General features: G+C 45.2%; 1 long non-coding RNA gene and 1 other non-coding gene across 2 annotated transcripts in view; one reads left to right on the top strand and one right to left on the bottom strand.

Annotated features, from left to right (window-relative positions):
* The window catches only part of LOC124580840, a 112,323-nt gene that overhangs the window by 78,574 nt on the left and 17,986 nt on the right, over positions 1 to 15,763 (top strand). The gene's annotated exons all lie outside the window — the stretch shown is intronic.
* Positions 6,514 to 6,588, bottom strand: Trnar-ucu. The gene has a single exon. It is a non-coding gene; the product is annotated as a tRNA-Arg (tRNA).

Raw genomic sequence — 15,763 nt, 5'->3', positions numbered from 1 at the left:
CTACTTCAGACATTAATTGAGTCCATGCCACGTCGTGTTGCGGCACTTCTGCGTGCTCGCGGAGGCCCTACACGATATTAGGCAGGTGTTCCAGTTTCTCTGGCTCCTCAGTGTAACAGCAACTATCTTGTTCAATTTCTCTATAAGATCAACTATTACTAACAGTGAAAAACATACCGTCACCAGTTGAATTCATTCTATCCCTTCTGATCCCCATTAGGTCCTTGGTGAAAACTTTGGATGAATTTGTGAAAAAAACAACACGTTACCATGCCTAATATAGTATAGGAAACCATTGGCATTCATAATAACTTCCAGTCGTCTTGGAATGGATACATACTGTTCTTGTTATACCATTCTTCTTGCAAAATAGTAGGAAGATGAGGAAACGATGATGGAGGTGGACTGTTATCACACACCCTTGTCTCCAATGCAAACCAGGAAGGCATTGAGATCTGGTGACAGTGGTAACCAGGGGAGATGCGAAAATTCATTCTTGTGCTCACAAAACAAGCCTTGGACAATGTGAGCTGTGTGAACATGGGCCCTGTCTTCTTGGAACACAACATCCACTGGGGAACAAACATTGTACCATGGGAAGTAGTGCAGTAATGGGGCTCCTGGTGCACTTTTGATATCAAACTGATATGCAAATTAATTAAATTGATCAATTAATTACCCTGACACACTCACCCCATCCCCAGGTTATGCCATGTGTTTTCCCCAGCTGGCACACGGGACAACGCCCCCGCCCCCTCCTCCTCCACCCCCACCCCTACCCCTCCCCCACGCATCCTATTGGTGGGAATTTGGAAATTTGGTGGGAATTTCGAATTCTGGCAGTAAATTCAAAAACTGGCGAGAATTACAAAAATGGTGGAAATTTCTTTATCCCAAGGCTGTGCTGATGTCCCTTCCCATCCCCCACCCGGGAATTGGCGTGAAATTCAAAATTGCAGATGCCCTTTCTGGGACTCAAATCCCGGTCCTCTTGGGTGGAAAGCTCAAATGCACCCCCTACACATGGAAACTGTCCATATGCAGTAGAGGAAGATTAGGTTACTGTAGTTTATTTATTTTTGGTGGGAAACTGAAGTAAAGATCGGTCCTAATTACGTAATTAATCATAAACATTGGTCTTAATTACAGAACTGTAAGCATAGAGCTACACTAGGAACTCCTAAAATCGCAGTACGGCTCAAAAACTGACGATGTCATACAACTGGTGTTATCCTGCTGGAAGAAACTTTGACAATACCACTTGAAACTAGTGGCAGACGTGGCCAAACTCTACATAGGATGATCCCCTCGCCTACAAGCTGGAGGTAAAAAGGCTGGAGTTGAAGGTACTATCTTTACTTTTGGCGAGAATTGTGTTCAACTGACGAGATGCTGGTGTTGGACAGAGAGGAGTTAAATAAGTGTATTACCTGTAACCATACTGCCGAGGACTATGTCTATCGCTGTTTGACGTCAGAGTTCCCTGCAGACGCCTCCAGCTGCATTATTTGGCAATCACCCTGCAGCCCAGCTGATCTAAATTCAGGAATACCAATACATGTTACCACAGCTGGTGGAAAATGCTTCACTGTTGTAGTTACACATCAAAATCGTAATGAAACAAACCATCACTCGTAAACGTTGGGTCACAATGCAGCACATGTACTGGGGATTGGGAAAAATTGCAGTCCCAAAAGATGGCACCAGGAGACAAGGGCAGTAGTTGCAAATGTGTTCTCCTTGATTTGCGCTCACAAACTAATCAACTTAGAGCCAGTCTTACCTCCTCCCCCTACACCCCCTCAACCCTCTCTCCCCCCCCCCCCCCCCCCCCCCATAGGTAGGGATAGGGATACAGACCTGTTCTATCTCGTCGCTGATGGCCGACAAAGAGATCCATCTGGTGGCAGTGATATTCTGTCTCCAGTCTGCAGAACTCAGTCACAGATAGATGACTCCTGCCATCTGTTAAACATATTTCTCAGAAAGACAGGAGCCCCCCTGGAAAAGCAACGAAATTTTGAAGAACTCTCCAGACCGCTTTTTCAAAACGACAGCTGCTATCACTTCTGCATGCCCCAGCACTGGCCCAGCAAGTGGACAGTGGCTTCACCCAGCGGAGCACATGGCTTGGTGGTCTAGGCAGTCGGTCAGTACTAACGATACCGACATACACAATATGCCGTGACACCACAGAGCCACGTAACAAAGTAAGATAAATGACAGCTACTCCGACCGCTACTTGATTGTCTGAACTGCAGCACGCCCCCATGCCTCCAGCATACCACAATCGCCATTCTGCGAGGAAAGCATTTCACTATAACAACTGTATTTAACATCACCGGACCGTATGCGTGGTGACTTCTGACATTTTTTGCTCCATAAGTTGCCTCTAGCTACCTGTATGTAAAGTTTCTGTCATCCAGCAGACCATCATTCACAACAGCAGCAGATTCTTGTGTTGTAGTTTTGTAAGCAATTTGGTCATCACAGAACAACCTGTTTCACGTAATCTACTCACATGTGGGGACAAACACTATCATATCTAGGTTCCACAATCTGCTATAATTCAAGTGGTGGATATTTTTAATTAGAGCTTATGAAGGGTAACATGTATTTTTAAACATGCTATAGTGACGATAATAATTTAAAAAATCATGATTCCATGAGAGTAGGTAAATCGATTTCTATTAGTTTTATAAGAAAAATCGGTGTAGTTTGAGAGCATTCCACATCTTCAAATTAAAAATTAGCATGCATAAGGGCATTACATCCAATTCAAACATATGATATACCGATACAGATCAGCATCTATGCAGTCATTTAGTATGTTCAAGAGCACTCATCATCGTTATTTTTTAACATCCAGAGTAGGTAAAAAACTATAAACAATCTGCATCCGAAGTTTAATCATACCATTCCTTCTAATAGCACATCCTATAAGATTTTACTGTGTTCCTCTCTCTTACGCTACATCGAAAAACAAATACCGGCTGTGTGCTGACATCTGGCATATTACCTATACACGTATTGCTGCAGTGGAGCAGGTGGCTGGTGATCGAAGTCGCTTGCACAGACCTGTGTAAAATTTTGTCGCCTGTACTGGAGGAACACCATATCCCACAGACTATACTTCACAAGAGAGGGTTCCTGTCTTGTTCTTTCATTAATACGTTGTTTTTCAAGCATAACACAACTAAGCAGCGTGTAACTTCAGCTTTGTACATCATCACACATTTTGTTTTTCTACCACGATTTCAAGGACTCTGTCAGTTGCTAAAACAACATTAACACATTTCTATTCATTGGCTCTCACAGAAATCTGGACATGCATAGTGTAAACTATGCTGCTTCCACAACACACAGGATGGTACAAATGACAGACAGAAGCGATGTTTCCAGAATGAGATTTTCACTCTGCAGCGGAGTGTGCGCTGATATGAAACTTCCTGACAGATTAAAACTGTGTGCCGGACCGAGACTCGAACTCTGGACAAGTTTGGAAGATAGGAGGCGAGGTACAGGCAGAAGTTAAGCTGTGAGGACGGGCCGTGAGTCGCACTTTGGTAGCTCAGTTGGTAGAGCACTTGCCCGCGAAAGGCAAATGTCCCGAGTTCGAATCTCGGCCCGGCACACAGTTTTAATCTGTCAGGAAGTTTCAGAGGCGATATTTCTTACTGACAAAAATGTTTGAGACATCACAACATTCAGGAACTGGAAGAGTTTGTTGCATTGTGGAGCGTCTCCAAACAGATGTCAAAAGGTGATGAAGTATACAGTTAATCTCATCTTCCACAGTCACAGCGTGGCTGATGTCTTGGTATTCCGTTTTGAAGAGCATTGTTGCTTCATTTTGCAGTCATGTACATGATCATTGTTCCACTGTTTACTCACTCACTCACTCACTCACTCACTCACTATATTGACGGGCCTGCCTTGGCCTGAGGTATAGGAATTTAAGCTTGGATAAACTGTTCCTCCTGAATCCTCTCTGTTGGGAATGTTTTTCTTCTCGGTTTGGATTGTCCTCTGGTGTCTGTAGATGAAGAATTATCTGCCGGATGCTTCCGGCGGCTTCTTACTCTTCTTTTTCTTGCTGCTTCCTGGCTGCCCGAATTCTATCTTCTTCAGGCGGGAGAAGTCCACTGGCGGCGTCTGTTGTTGGATGTACAGGACTGCTTGGTCAGTCATGTACCGCCAGTCCTCGTCGGTGAAGATCGGGTGCTTATTTATCAGCTCCAGATCTGCACGCCTGACGAGTTCCCTCTCGTGAATCTTCTGATTTAAGGGTTCGCACCCCCAGTGGAATGGATATGGTTTATGAGGTAGGGGAGGGATGTTGTCTACCGTGAAAGGGTGGGGATGGCCATGGTGGGGGTAGCTACCGTCGCGCAGGGAATCTGCGATCTTGGTGAGCACCTCCCTCACACAGTTCTTGTTGGGGAGGGGGAGGCACTCGAACGGCTCGTCTTCTTCTTCTCCCTCGGTTTCCATCGGCATTTCCTGTGACGTCTGCGTTTCCGCAGAGACAGGAGTGACGACTGCTTCCGAGGTGGACGTCTCCTTGTTGTCGGCGGTTTTCCCCGACTGCATGACCACCTCCCTATCAACCTGCGTTCCCGCGTCGGCCAGGGAGGATGTCGTTTGTGTTGCCGCGTCTACCCCCGTACTGGTGGGGGTCGGTGCCACGTCCGGCGTCGTGCGAGACGCGAGGTACAAGGCGACCCTTAGTTGAGTCACCTCCCGACGCGTCTCTTCTAGTTCCGCTCTCAGGGCCGCACTCTCCTCCGCCATGGCGGATTTGAGCACGGTGATTGCGTCCTCGTTGGCTTCCCGCAGTGCTTGGCGAAAGGCGTCCACGTCGTCTTTGTGGCGCAGCCCGCTTCCCCTACTAAGGTAGGAGGGCGGGAGGTCCACCTTTTCTTCTCGTTGGGCCACCTCTTCGTGTGTGGTGGCCAACTTCCGCTGCTTCCACGTCTTCAGATAGCTGCAGCTGCGCGCGTTTGCGGCGTGCGAGCCACCTCAATTTACGCACGCCGCTGCAGTACCTCTTGGTTTGGTGCAGTTTCGCGTGTCGTGCGGTTTCGCCGCACTTAACTCACGCAACCACGCCGTCGCATTCCCTGGCTATGTGCCCCAGCTTTTGACACTTTAGCACTGTAATTGTGCGACAGGCTTCCGCTTCTTCTTCTTGTTGCCGCAGCCGTTTCTCCCGACTGCGTTTAGCAGGATTTCAACAGCAGCAGCAATCGTGCCTCTTCCTCCATTCCTACGTCTCGGCATGGCGTTGGGCTAGTGGCGTTGGCGTGCGCGAGCGACGGTAACGAACTGAGCCGAAGCGAGTCGAGCAGCGGAGCGGCGTGCACTGTTCACTGTCAGGGGAAGGCGCTGTTCACACCATGTGCGGGATAGTAGAAATAAAAAGAGGTACTGTTATCTTACTGGTGAAACAAAAAAAAATTGTGGAGGGCATCGCAGCATATGGAAATAGGACAAGTCTGCATCATTCAGGAATGCATCCGAACAACTGTCTGAAGGTGATTACACAATAGGCATTTAATCCCATGTTCTACGGTGACAAGTAGCAGATGTCCAATGTTCCGCCAAGGCTCTCTCCATCTCAAACAATTGGTGTCACTCAATCATTATGCGGTAATCAACAGCGTATCGGTGGACAGATGGGATAGAAAATAAACCTTCAATAAGGGATGATGTACTGTAATAAGCAATACAGTTGATGGCGCTATCAATTCTAGCAATTTTCCCAGTTCTTCCATAATTTCAACAACAGCCAGTGACACAGCAGAAAGCGTTCCAGTTTCTGTATCATCACTAAACCATCCCATCACTACTCTTCAAGTACCATATACTAGACTGCAAATACAGATCGACACCCGTGGAGTGCGTACGTTCGGTCATTTACATCAAAGTATACCAGTATACCGTGCAGCGTCCTATACCGATGCAGTTGGGTTATCTATTAATTTCTGGCACATCGATCATAGTGCGTAATTTACGATTACGACTGGTCGTTTTTCACTGCGTGGATGAGAGTCACAGAGTATTCTCGCATTCATACGAGTAAGTCGGAGATTGACAAATCCCTCCAAATTTTTCTTGACCAACCGTCCCTGCAAAATGGTCGCCGATTTAATCGGCAATTGACCAGAAGTAATTGCTACATTCTACCTCTCGTGAAGCACCAGAGTGAGCTGTTTCCGTAACTGCTTTTCATTGAAGACTGTCCCGCATCAGTCTTATAGAATGTGTCGCGATATGAAAGACAGTTAAGAAGAAATGTGTTGTTTGTACATGCTGGAACTGCAGGTGGATGAAGTTTGAAACATTTTACGTAAATCAACTGTAACTATATATGACGGTAGTATCTGTTCCCGAAAGAACAGTTACCGTGGTTGACCATGCAGCTTTGCTAGAAATGAAATGATAATTAAATGGACACCCTAGCTGCAAACAGGCGTTTATGTACTTCATTGGGGACATGTTGAAAATGTGTGCCCCGACCGGGACTCGAACCCGGGGTCTCCTGTTTAGATGGCAGACGCTCTATCCATCTGAGCCACCGCGGGCACAGAGGATAGTACGTCTGCAGGGACTTATCCCTTGCACGCTCCCCGTGAGATCCACATTCCCAACATGTCCACACCACTACATTCGTAGTGCGCCTAATAGATGTTTGCCCATCATACTCATTACTCGTGGCAGATTAATCTACCAAGTCCCGTACGAGTTCGGGCATAGCGTGTGCGTTCGCACAAGAAGGTCAATGGCCGGGAAGCCATATATTTTAACTATATATGACGGTAGTATCTGTTCACGAAAGAACAGTTACCGTGGATGACCATGCAGCTTTGCTAGAAATGAAATGATAATTAAATGGACACCCTAGCTGCAAACAGGCGTTTATGTACTTCATTGGGGACATGTCCCCAATGAAGTACATAAACGCCTGTTTGCAGCTAGGGTGTCCATTTAATTATCATTGGGGACATGTCCCCAATGAAGTACATAAACGCCTGTTTGCAGCTAGGGTGTCCATTTAATTATCATTTCATTTCTAGCAAAGCTGCATGGTCATCCACGGTAACTGTTCTTTCGGGAATAGATACTACCGTCATATATAGTTAAAAATATATGGCTTCCCGGCCATTGACCTTCTTGTGCGAACGCACACGCTATGCCCGAACTCGTACGGGACTTGGTAGATTAATCTGCCACGAGTAATGAGTATGATGGGCAAACATCTATTAGGCGCACTACGATTGTAGTGGTGTGGACATGTTGGGAATGTGGATCTCACGGGGAGCGTGCAAGGAATAAGTCCCTGCAGACGCACTATCCTCTGTGCCCGCGGTGGCTCAGATGGATAGAGCGTCTATCATGTAAGCAGGAGATCCCGGGTTCGAGTCCCGGTCGGGGCACACATTTTCAACATGTCCCCAATGAAGTACATAAACGCCTGTTTGCAGCTAGGGTGTCCATTTAACTATCATTTAAATCAACTGTGCTATGAATTCTGGAGTATCATTCCAGCGTCTGGAGTCAGTACCGAGCGTAAGCACACATTGCTATGGCTGCAGGGTTCTGCACCTAAAAACACTGTATTGTTAAAGCCTTATGGTTTGCGAAGTATTAGCTGTGCGGACTGCTCTAATGCAGGACATATATGTGAAACATCTGACATGTAACCACCCTCCAAGTTTTCTGCCCCAGTCACCACGTGAACAACCTTTACAACGATAAAACTACTTCCTTCCACACTAATCTGGTGTCCTACAAAGTGACCAAGCTGTTCGTCACTGCGAAGGCATCATTGGTGTATATCCGCCGCTCAAACTGCTGATAAACCTACTAGAACGAAGTGGGGAGACTGCTGTTCTGTCTCTTAGGAAGTTGATGGATTTTATACGTCTTTTTAAGTCGGAAACGTGGTACCCTCAATCACATTTCCCGCGTCAGTCGTGCTTATTATTAGTAGTAGCGGTTTTGATAGATGGGCTATGCCTCGCTAGGAAATAGAGTGAGGAAAAAACGACATGAATATTTTCGATAATTGATACATTGAGTTACCACGCACACCCTGCTGCACGAAAATGCACATGAAGAAACAGTGACTTCTTACGAGTGAGTAAGCACCACAATCAGTAGCCAAAGGAGATGTAACACACGACTCTGATAGGTAGTTTTGCTCATGTTTAGGATATTATAGCAATTTCGTCTTAACACCACATATCTAGAGGACACTCTCCTCGCACTAGTAAGGCAAATATATGAGGCATCAGCCCACTCTCCTACAGAACACGCTTAGGAGCGGCTTAACTCTGTGGCAGGCAGGCGCCCTGAAGGTAATGACGACAGCGGGCGGGTGCGGCTCTCAGTGCCTCCTAACATCAATTACCATTTAACTGGCAATATTTTTATTTTTCTTGTAGAATTTATAGTAGAAGTTTTGAGCCACAAGTACGATAGTTATAACAGCAGATTTCAGTGCTGTTATAGGCCTTTATTAAAGCAAGTCTTACAAAAATGTGTAGTGAAGAGAAAAAGAAATACTGTGTAGTCGTAATAAAGAACAAGACTTCCAATTAAGAAAAAAAAATCATGAACACACTTTGTTCCTCTGGAGAAGCTCTGAATTCATTACAAGTTACAATGTTGTTGCTGTGTTGAAACGTCCTGGCAGATTAAAACTGTGTGCCCGACCGACACTCGAACTCCGGACCTTTGCCTTTCGCGGGCAAGTGCTCTACCATCTGAGCTACCCAAGCACGACTCACGCCCGGTCCTCACAGCTTTACTTCTGCCAGTATCTCGTCTCCTACCTTCCAAACTTTACAGAAGCTCTCCTGCGAACCTTGCAGAACTAGCACTCCTGAAAGAAAGGATATTGTTGCTGTGTTGCTTGCAAACAAATTCTTTGCAACTATTGCAAGTGACGGTGCTTTTGTTATTCTTCATACCACCACAAAGATAGCCCCTTCCACACCTAACAACCTCTTCGTTACTTGCGGGATTGATCAATAGGGTGACAGAAGTCCCTGGATGTCCCTTGTTAAAGTAAAGATTTGAACCCTTTCTCTCAACTGGCTCTTCATTAGAGCCAAGGCCACGTTTTTTAGGTACGTTCTTCTTCTGAAACTTTTATCTGGATTATTTGCTAAGAACAGCACTTGGAAATTAATTCCAGCAATATCCACATACCGGAAAATAAGGCCAAGGGTCATCTTCTTGTTGTCCCCTGAGTGGAGTAGGATGTACACATGTAACCAACATTATGTACGCCGCCTTCGGTTGCATTGTAGTCCAGGTTTACAACAGACTGCCCTGTAGAAGTGTCTATTTCATCAGTTTCATGCAGTGACGACAGAAAAAGTACAGCCTTGCTTCTTTTCGTTTGGCACGAAACAAGACAAAAGTCATCCTGAAATCCGAAAAAAAACAGTTTCCAGTTTCTCGCAATCTTTTTGGCAAAAACTCCGGAGGAATTTCCTTCTTGTTCGTTTCCAGCGTCGGTACGAAGGTTAGCCCATTTCCTAGAACATACTGTCCTAAAGGATGATTACTATAATAGCTGTCCATAGTTACATTCCTGTGAGTGCTCTTCATTGGTTCAACTAATCTCTTCACAATATCCATAGGCTGCTTAGAGGCAAGATGTGGTCCACGATTCAGTCTGCCGCAATATACTTCAAAGGTACAAGTGTAAAATGTCTTGCTATGGCACAATGGGTACAACTTCAAACCATACTTGGCAGGCTTATTGGGCATGTACTGCACAAAACCACAACGTCCGCGACAACGAACAAGCATTTCGCCTATGATTGTCTAACCTTGGCTGTAGTTATTTCCGCAATTGTTCAAATGGCTCTGAGCACTATGGGACTCAACTGCTGAGGTCATTAGTCCCCTAGAACTTAGAACTAGTTAAACCTAACTAACCTAAGGACATCACAAACATCCATGCCCGAGGCAGGATTCGAACCTGCGACCGTAGCGGTCTCGCGGTTCCAGACTGCAGCGCCTTTAACCGCACGGCCACTTCGGCCGGCTCCGCAATTGTTCAAAAATGCAGAGTGGAGATCGCGGATGACAGCTATTTCGTCAATTGCAAGTCGCTCTTTTCTCGTCGAAGTATCATCAAACGACCGCGACAACGAACAAGCATTTCGTCTATGATTGTCTAACCTGGGCTGTAGTTATTTCCGCAATTGTTCAGAAATGCAGAGTGGAGATCACGGATGGCAGCTATTTTGTCAATTGCAAGTCGCTCTTTCTCGTCGAAGTATCATCAAACCTCAATGACTGGAGCAAGAACAGAAAGCACTGGTAGCTAAATACCACCCTGAGAATAATTATTTCTGTATCATTTGATGCCCACAGCTCTAATGCGTTTGCGCGTCCTCCTTTTTGTACAGCAGTGAGAAACAGTGCTCCTAAAAGAGCAATTCTTTCAGAAGTAGAAGTATTTCTGCAGTCTAAGTTCCCCGATGATGATCTCTCGTTATTTATATACCTATTGGTGTTCGAAGCAACACAATCAATTATCTCAGAATAAAAAAAATGAGCAAAATTTCAATTTTAGTTCATGTAGCATTGCATTTCGGGCCAGGTAAGACCTTGATTATAAACTTTTGTTTTACCCGGCACCGCCAACGGATTATTTATCCACAAAGTTTCCTGGTCCTTACCAATATAAAAATGGCACTCATTATATGGTAATTCATTCACTTCATTCCCGCCATCGTACGGTTGTTCAGATTCACTGGAATAATCTGCAGCCTCGATTATTTCTGCTTCAACATCGCTGTCAAAGAAATCAGCACAATCCTCTTCGGCAGATTATTCCAGAAGGCATTCAATTTCGTGTGGCGTCAATGCTTTTCTTTGTGTGATCCTTCAGAGCAATAGGAAAAGTATAATACTAATCTTCAGTAACTAAAGAATCATTCACGTGGAATGTTTTTGGGAAATATAGCTTCTGATCTTCAAAACATACAGCAGATATTACGCCACATTACTTACGTCACCAGGCGCGTGCGGTACGCAGTGCCACCTCAGTGTAGTTGTCCACTCCACAGATCAGCCACGGCTGTTATGAAGGTTCTTATAATCCGACAATAGTGAAACTTATCGCTTCATAATGCCGTCGGAGCATATCTAGCTCCATAATTGTGTGCTTGGCGTAATAACTTAATTATGGAAAGAAAACTGAATTGGCGTTACTGTATGCCTTCACACGCCCGCCGCGGGGTAAAGTCTGATAAACACATTATTTCTTCTCCTAAACGCTTATGGAACAACATTACTCGTGAGAATCAACCATAACCAGTAATACCGATATTCGTCTGCATGTGTGAGAACACAGTCCTGGATTGGGATACAAATGTACCGTCTGATTTAATACAGCGCCTCTGTGTAATACTTATATCGCCCTTGTTGAAGTATGTGTTACGAAAACCCACGTAGTTTACAGGGGAGGGGGGATTAAAACTGGATGCAGACGGAGCATAATTTTTCAGCTTTTCTCGGTCTTGAGTGTCCGGGTTCCCCCAACCCATCTCAGTCATCTACCCGATTCCTAAATCTGCTTTTACTGGGCGCTGCGCAGGACAAATCACTTTCTGACACTGAAACTGAACATTACACAGAACTTCACTCTTTTTGGATTTGAGGCCGTTTGTGGCAACCAGTTTACAAGTGAAAGAAACGCAAAAGTGTATGAATATATGGAGATGGTGAGAGGGTGAGGGGAGGAAAGGAGAAAAAAGTAACAAAGAACGAAGTGGGTGTTAAACGGGAGGAATTATGGATAAAGTTAGAGGAAAGAAAACAGAAAGGAAATATTTCCTTGCACTACGTAGCTTCCTCTTATGCATCAGACGACATGCCCACAGTACTACGCATTTCCTCTCTTTCTTCTAGCTTCAGACTCTCGAAATTTCTCACGTCTGGGCACAAAACTGATGCAATAAGATGTTCGTCATGAATCTCTGTTTTCCTATCGATAACGCTTCTGTTCTTAGCTTAAGAGATGCTGTCTCTGTCCAAAATACGGTATAACTTGATAACAATCTACTTTGGCAGCAGTAAATGCTCGTAAATAAGGAATCAGACTGAATACCTACCAAGAACTCTAGTTCCGATTGCACTGACTCTGTAGTTTCAGGGACAGAGCAATGAGCTAGCATATTATCGTGCCTTGGTCAAAAGGATGTACCGGGTGCCTCTTTGTTTGAAGCTCATGAGAAACGTCTCGAAACTTCGAGACGAAGTTAGTCAATGCGGTAACAAACTCCCCATTCCGCCCTTTTAATCGTCGAGTTTATTTTCGTTGTGTTAATATGACACCCATCTCGTCAATACGATTCGCCACCGACGCTGTCATATCGACAACAGTATTCCAGCAAACATCTATGCTGAGCTGTACCAGTTTGCGGTCGCAGGTTCGAATCCTCCCTCGGGCATGGATGTATGTGATGTCCTTAGGTTGGTTAGGTTTAAGTAGTTCTAAGTTCTAGGGGACTTATGACCACAGCAGTTGAGTCCTATAGTGCTCAGAGCCATTTGAACCATTTGTACCAGTTTGGTAGAAAGCTTACTCAGACCAGTTTTGTTAAGGTAATTAACGATACTCGTTGAAGTAGTTATTAATGTAAATGTCTGTGGTGCAAATTCTTTGAGAAACTTGTTTTCGTTTAACACGTGTTGCAGTACGGTTGCAATGAAAAGAGCTATACAGAGAAGCCGCTTATAAAGGGAAAAGTTCAGCCTTTATATTGGTTGGCTGCCTTGGTCTGTTACAAATGTTGCACCTTCTAAATTCGTGACAGAAAATTGTAACTTTCTGGTGCAGACAAAATTTCTTCCAGAAAATTGAGATCAGACTTGGTAACTTTAACAGGAAACTCCATAATGCGGAAAACGTGTAATTTTATTTGCATTTCGGAAGTCTGTCCAACAATGGTAACACATTCCGTTTTAGTATAGTATCGTGCCATTAAGTATACTTCAAAAGCACATGAATTGGTCACTGAGGAACCTTTGATTTCCTGCTGGACATCTGCTTTAATTTTTTCAGCTGCTTCGGAAACAGTGCGTGATCATAAATATTTATGCGGCCATATTCCACATGTTGTGCACCTATGTCTAAAAGTTCTTCAGCCATTCACGTTTAACAATATTATACGAAGGTAGGTCCAGGGTACAGAGTCGAGCGTTACTGCTACTACTAACAGTGTGTTTTGTTCAGGTGTAATTAACTAGGTGTCTCTCAAGAGTTTTTCACTTTTACCGCATTTGTGCGTGATTAAAGTTGATGGCGACGACCCTTTCTTGATACAATAGACAAAATCACATGATTTGTATCGCACAAAACTAACATATTCGTTCGACTGTACACAATGTACGGTCGAAGAATATTTCGATATAGCTGACAACTGATTGTCCCTTGAGAATAGAAAGAATTCTTTCTGCGCTAACTTTTCCTTCACTGCTACTGACAGACACAAATGACGAAGGCGATGGTGACAACTGCACCTCGTGCGAAGTTTTAGAAAGCACCGTGTAACAAAGACAGGTTACACGTTGCACTCAGACTAAGATTCACTCCTTTCTAATAACATACCAAATCACAGACACAAAACTATACGGCATCGCATTCATGCTGGACTTAAATATTCACAGTGCTGATATTCCATTCTGACATAAGATGCACTGCTGATTAACAACGTTTTAATTACTTATTCTGCAAAGCTTTATAAATTTATACGATGTAAATAAGCCTTCAGTAAACTTCATCGATTAGCTGCAAATTATGTTTCTCTCATACGATATGCATTTGTATACTATAAAAGAGTAACACTTCTGCAGTTAATTATAAAACCATATGTCTGGGATAGCTTTAATGTAGGCTAGGATTCTTTGCTGTGGAAGGATGTTGCGCAGCTGACGAAGGACAGATGACAGTTATAAAGGCTTCTGTGTTGAGGCTTGTTTACAACCATTGGTTCGTGGTGCTGTGAGTTCGACGGCGTGTCCCCAATGTGGCTGGCTCCAGCTGCTGACAGCATACACTACTGTTGTCGCCGTCGTTGCTGCTGCGTCGCTAGGTTCTTGGGTCTCCTGGGCGTAGTGAGTGGTGCCGGAGGCGGCGGTTACGAGGTCCCCAGGACTCATAAAATGTACGGGCCCTGTGGCGTGCATCACTTCACATGACGCTATAGGTCTTACGAGTTGCAGTGACCGTCTCCGGCGGGGAACGAGGTACTATTTCACACCAATTTCATAATTCGTAGCTACACGTTGAAGCTCTCGGTAACACATAACAAAGTAAAGGACTTTATTTTGTGCCTTTTCATGCACATACTGATTTCTCGCCTGAACCTGGACATAGCCAAACGTTCGCGAAATATGTCAGGCAAGGAAAATAATGTGACATGACAATTTTGTTGCAGGGCCCGTATTTCCCATGGGCTCCACGGGTCGTCGGGCTGCGTCACGCTCCAGTGTCTGAAGCGTAGTGGCCATCTGTTAGTACCCCAGGGAGGATGGAGATGGCTGGTTCCTCACATCATACTCTCATACTCTCGAGACATGTCATACTGTCGGGAAGATGGTCAAGTGTGGGGCTGCCCTTGGCGCCTGGATGCTTAGGTGGCAGGCAGAGTTCGTGTCCCGGCGCTGGTAGAAACGTCTGTGTCACCAGCGCGATGTGGAGAAGCACAGGGTGGGCGTCACAGAACTGCCAGCTGTTCGATGATGACGAGTTGGTTCTTTTGTCTTTAAATACTCCTTTCTCATGCTGATTTCACAGTAACGTTGGCGTTAGTCAGTCGCCCCGATTGTTCTGTGCTGGTGCCGACGACCCAGGTGTCTTAATTGAGCTGCAATACCTCCCTGAAAGCTCGCTCTATTTCAGTGCCTGTATTCCGTCAGCACAGAGGTGGTTGTGAAGCCGCTGACCATGCAGTATCCTGATTCTGCCTTGACACTGCAACTACTGGTCCTAAGTCTCGTTTATAACTTTTCCACGTTACATTTCTCCCATCCACACTTGTTGAAAAAACTAAAACTCCATCCGCACAGGTCTTGGAAGGCCCAACGGTCCCGACCGGCCGCCAAGTCATTCTCAGTCCACAGGCGTTACTATATACGGATATGGAGGGGCATGTGGTCAGCACACCGCTCTCGCGGCCGTATGTCAGTTTACGAGACCGGAGCCTCTACTTCTCAATCAAGCGGCTCCTCAGTTTGCCTCTCAAGGGCCGAGTGCCCCCTGCTCGCCAACAGCGCTCGGCTGACAGGATGGTCACCCATCCAAGTGCCAGTCCAGCCCGACAGCGCTTAACTTCGGTGGTCTGACGGGAACTTATTTACACTCCCCTTTTCCACCTCTATCTACGGTTTCGCTTTGTCCTTTGCACAATGTACATTAGGCGTCTGACTTCACTACCACTTAGCTCTACACAGAGATCATTGTTCATGGTTCACTTCATCCGTCGTCAAATTGCTTCTGTTTGGTGCTATTATGACTAATTTTAACTCTCAGGGTGAAGCCTGTCAGGGATGGGATTTGGTCTAGTGCACGATTCCTATTACTGCGAAAATTATACAGGCATCTGAGGATGAGGATCGCAGTACCTTTCTTTGTGTTCCAAAAGGAGTTCCACTGACATGCAGCCATGCTTCGTAGCTAACATTCGATCTAGGGAAACATGTAGGGTCGGGTCTAACGAGTTATTTAGAA

This window comes from Schistocerca americana, unplaced genomic scaffold, assembly GCF_021461395.2.
Source record: "Schistocerca americana isolate TAMUIC-IGC-003095 unplaced genomic scaffold, iqSchAmer2.1 HiC_scaffold_36, whole genome shotgun sequence".
Classification (NCBI taxonomy): domain Eukaryota; kingdom Metazoa; phylum Arthropoda; class Insecta; order Orthoptera; family Acrididae; genus Schistocerca; species Schistocerca americana.
The sequence above is the reverse complement of the archived record's forward strand: the minus strand, read 5'-3'. Positions and strand labels throughout refer to the sequence as shown.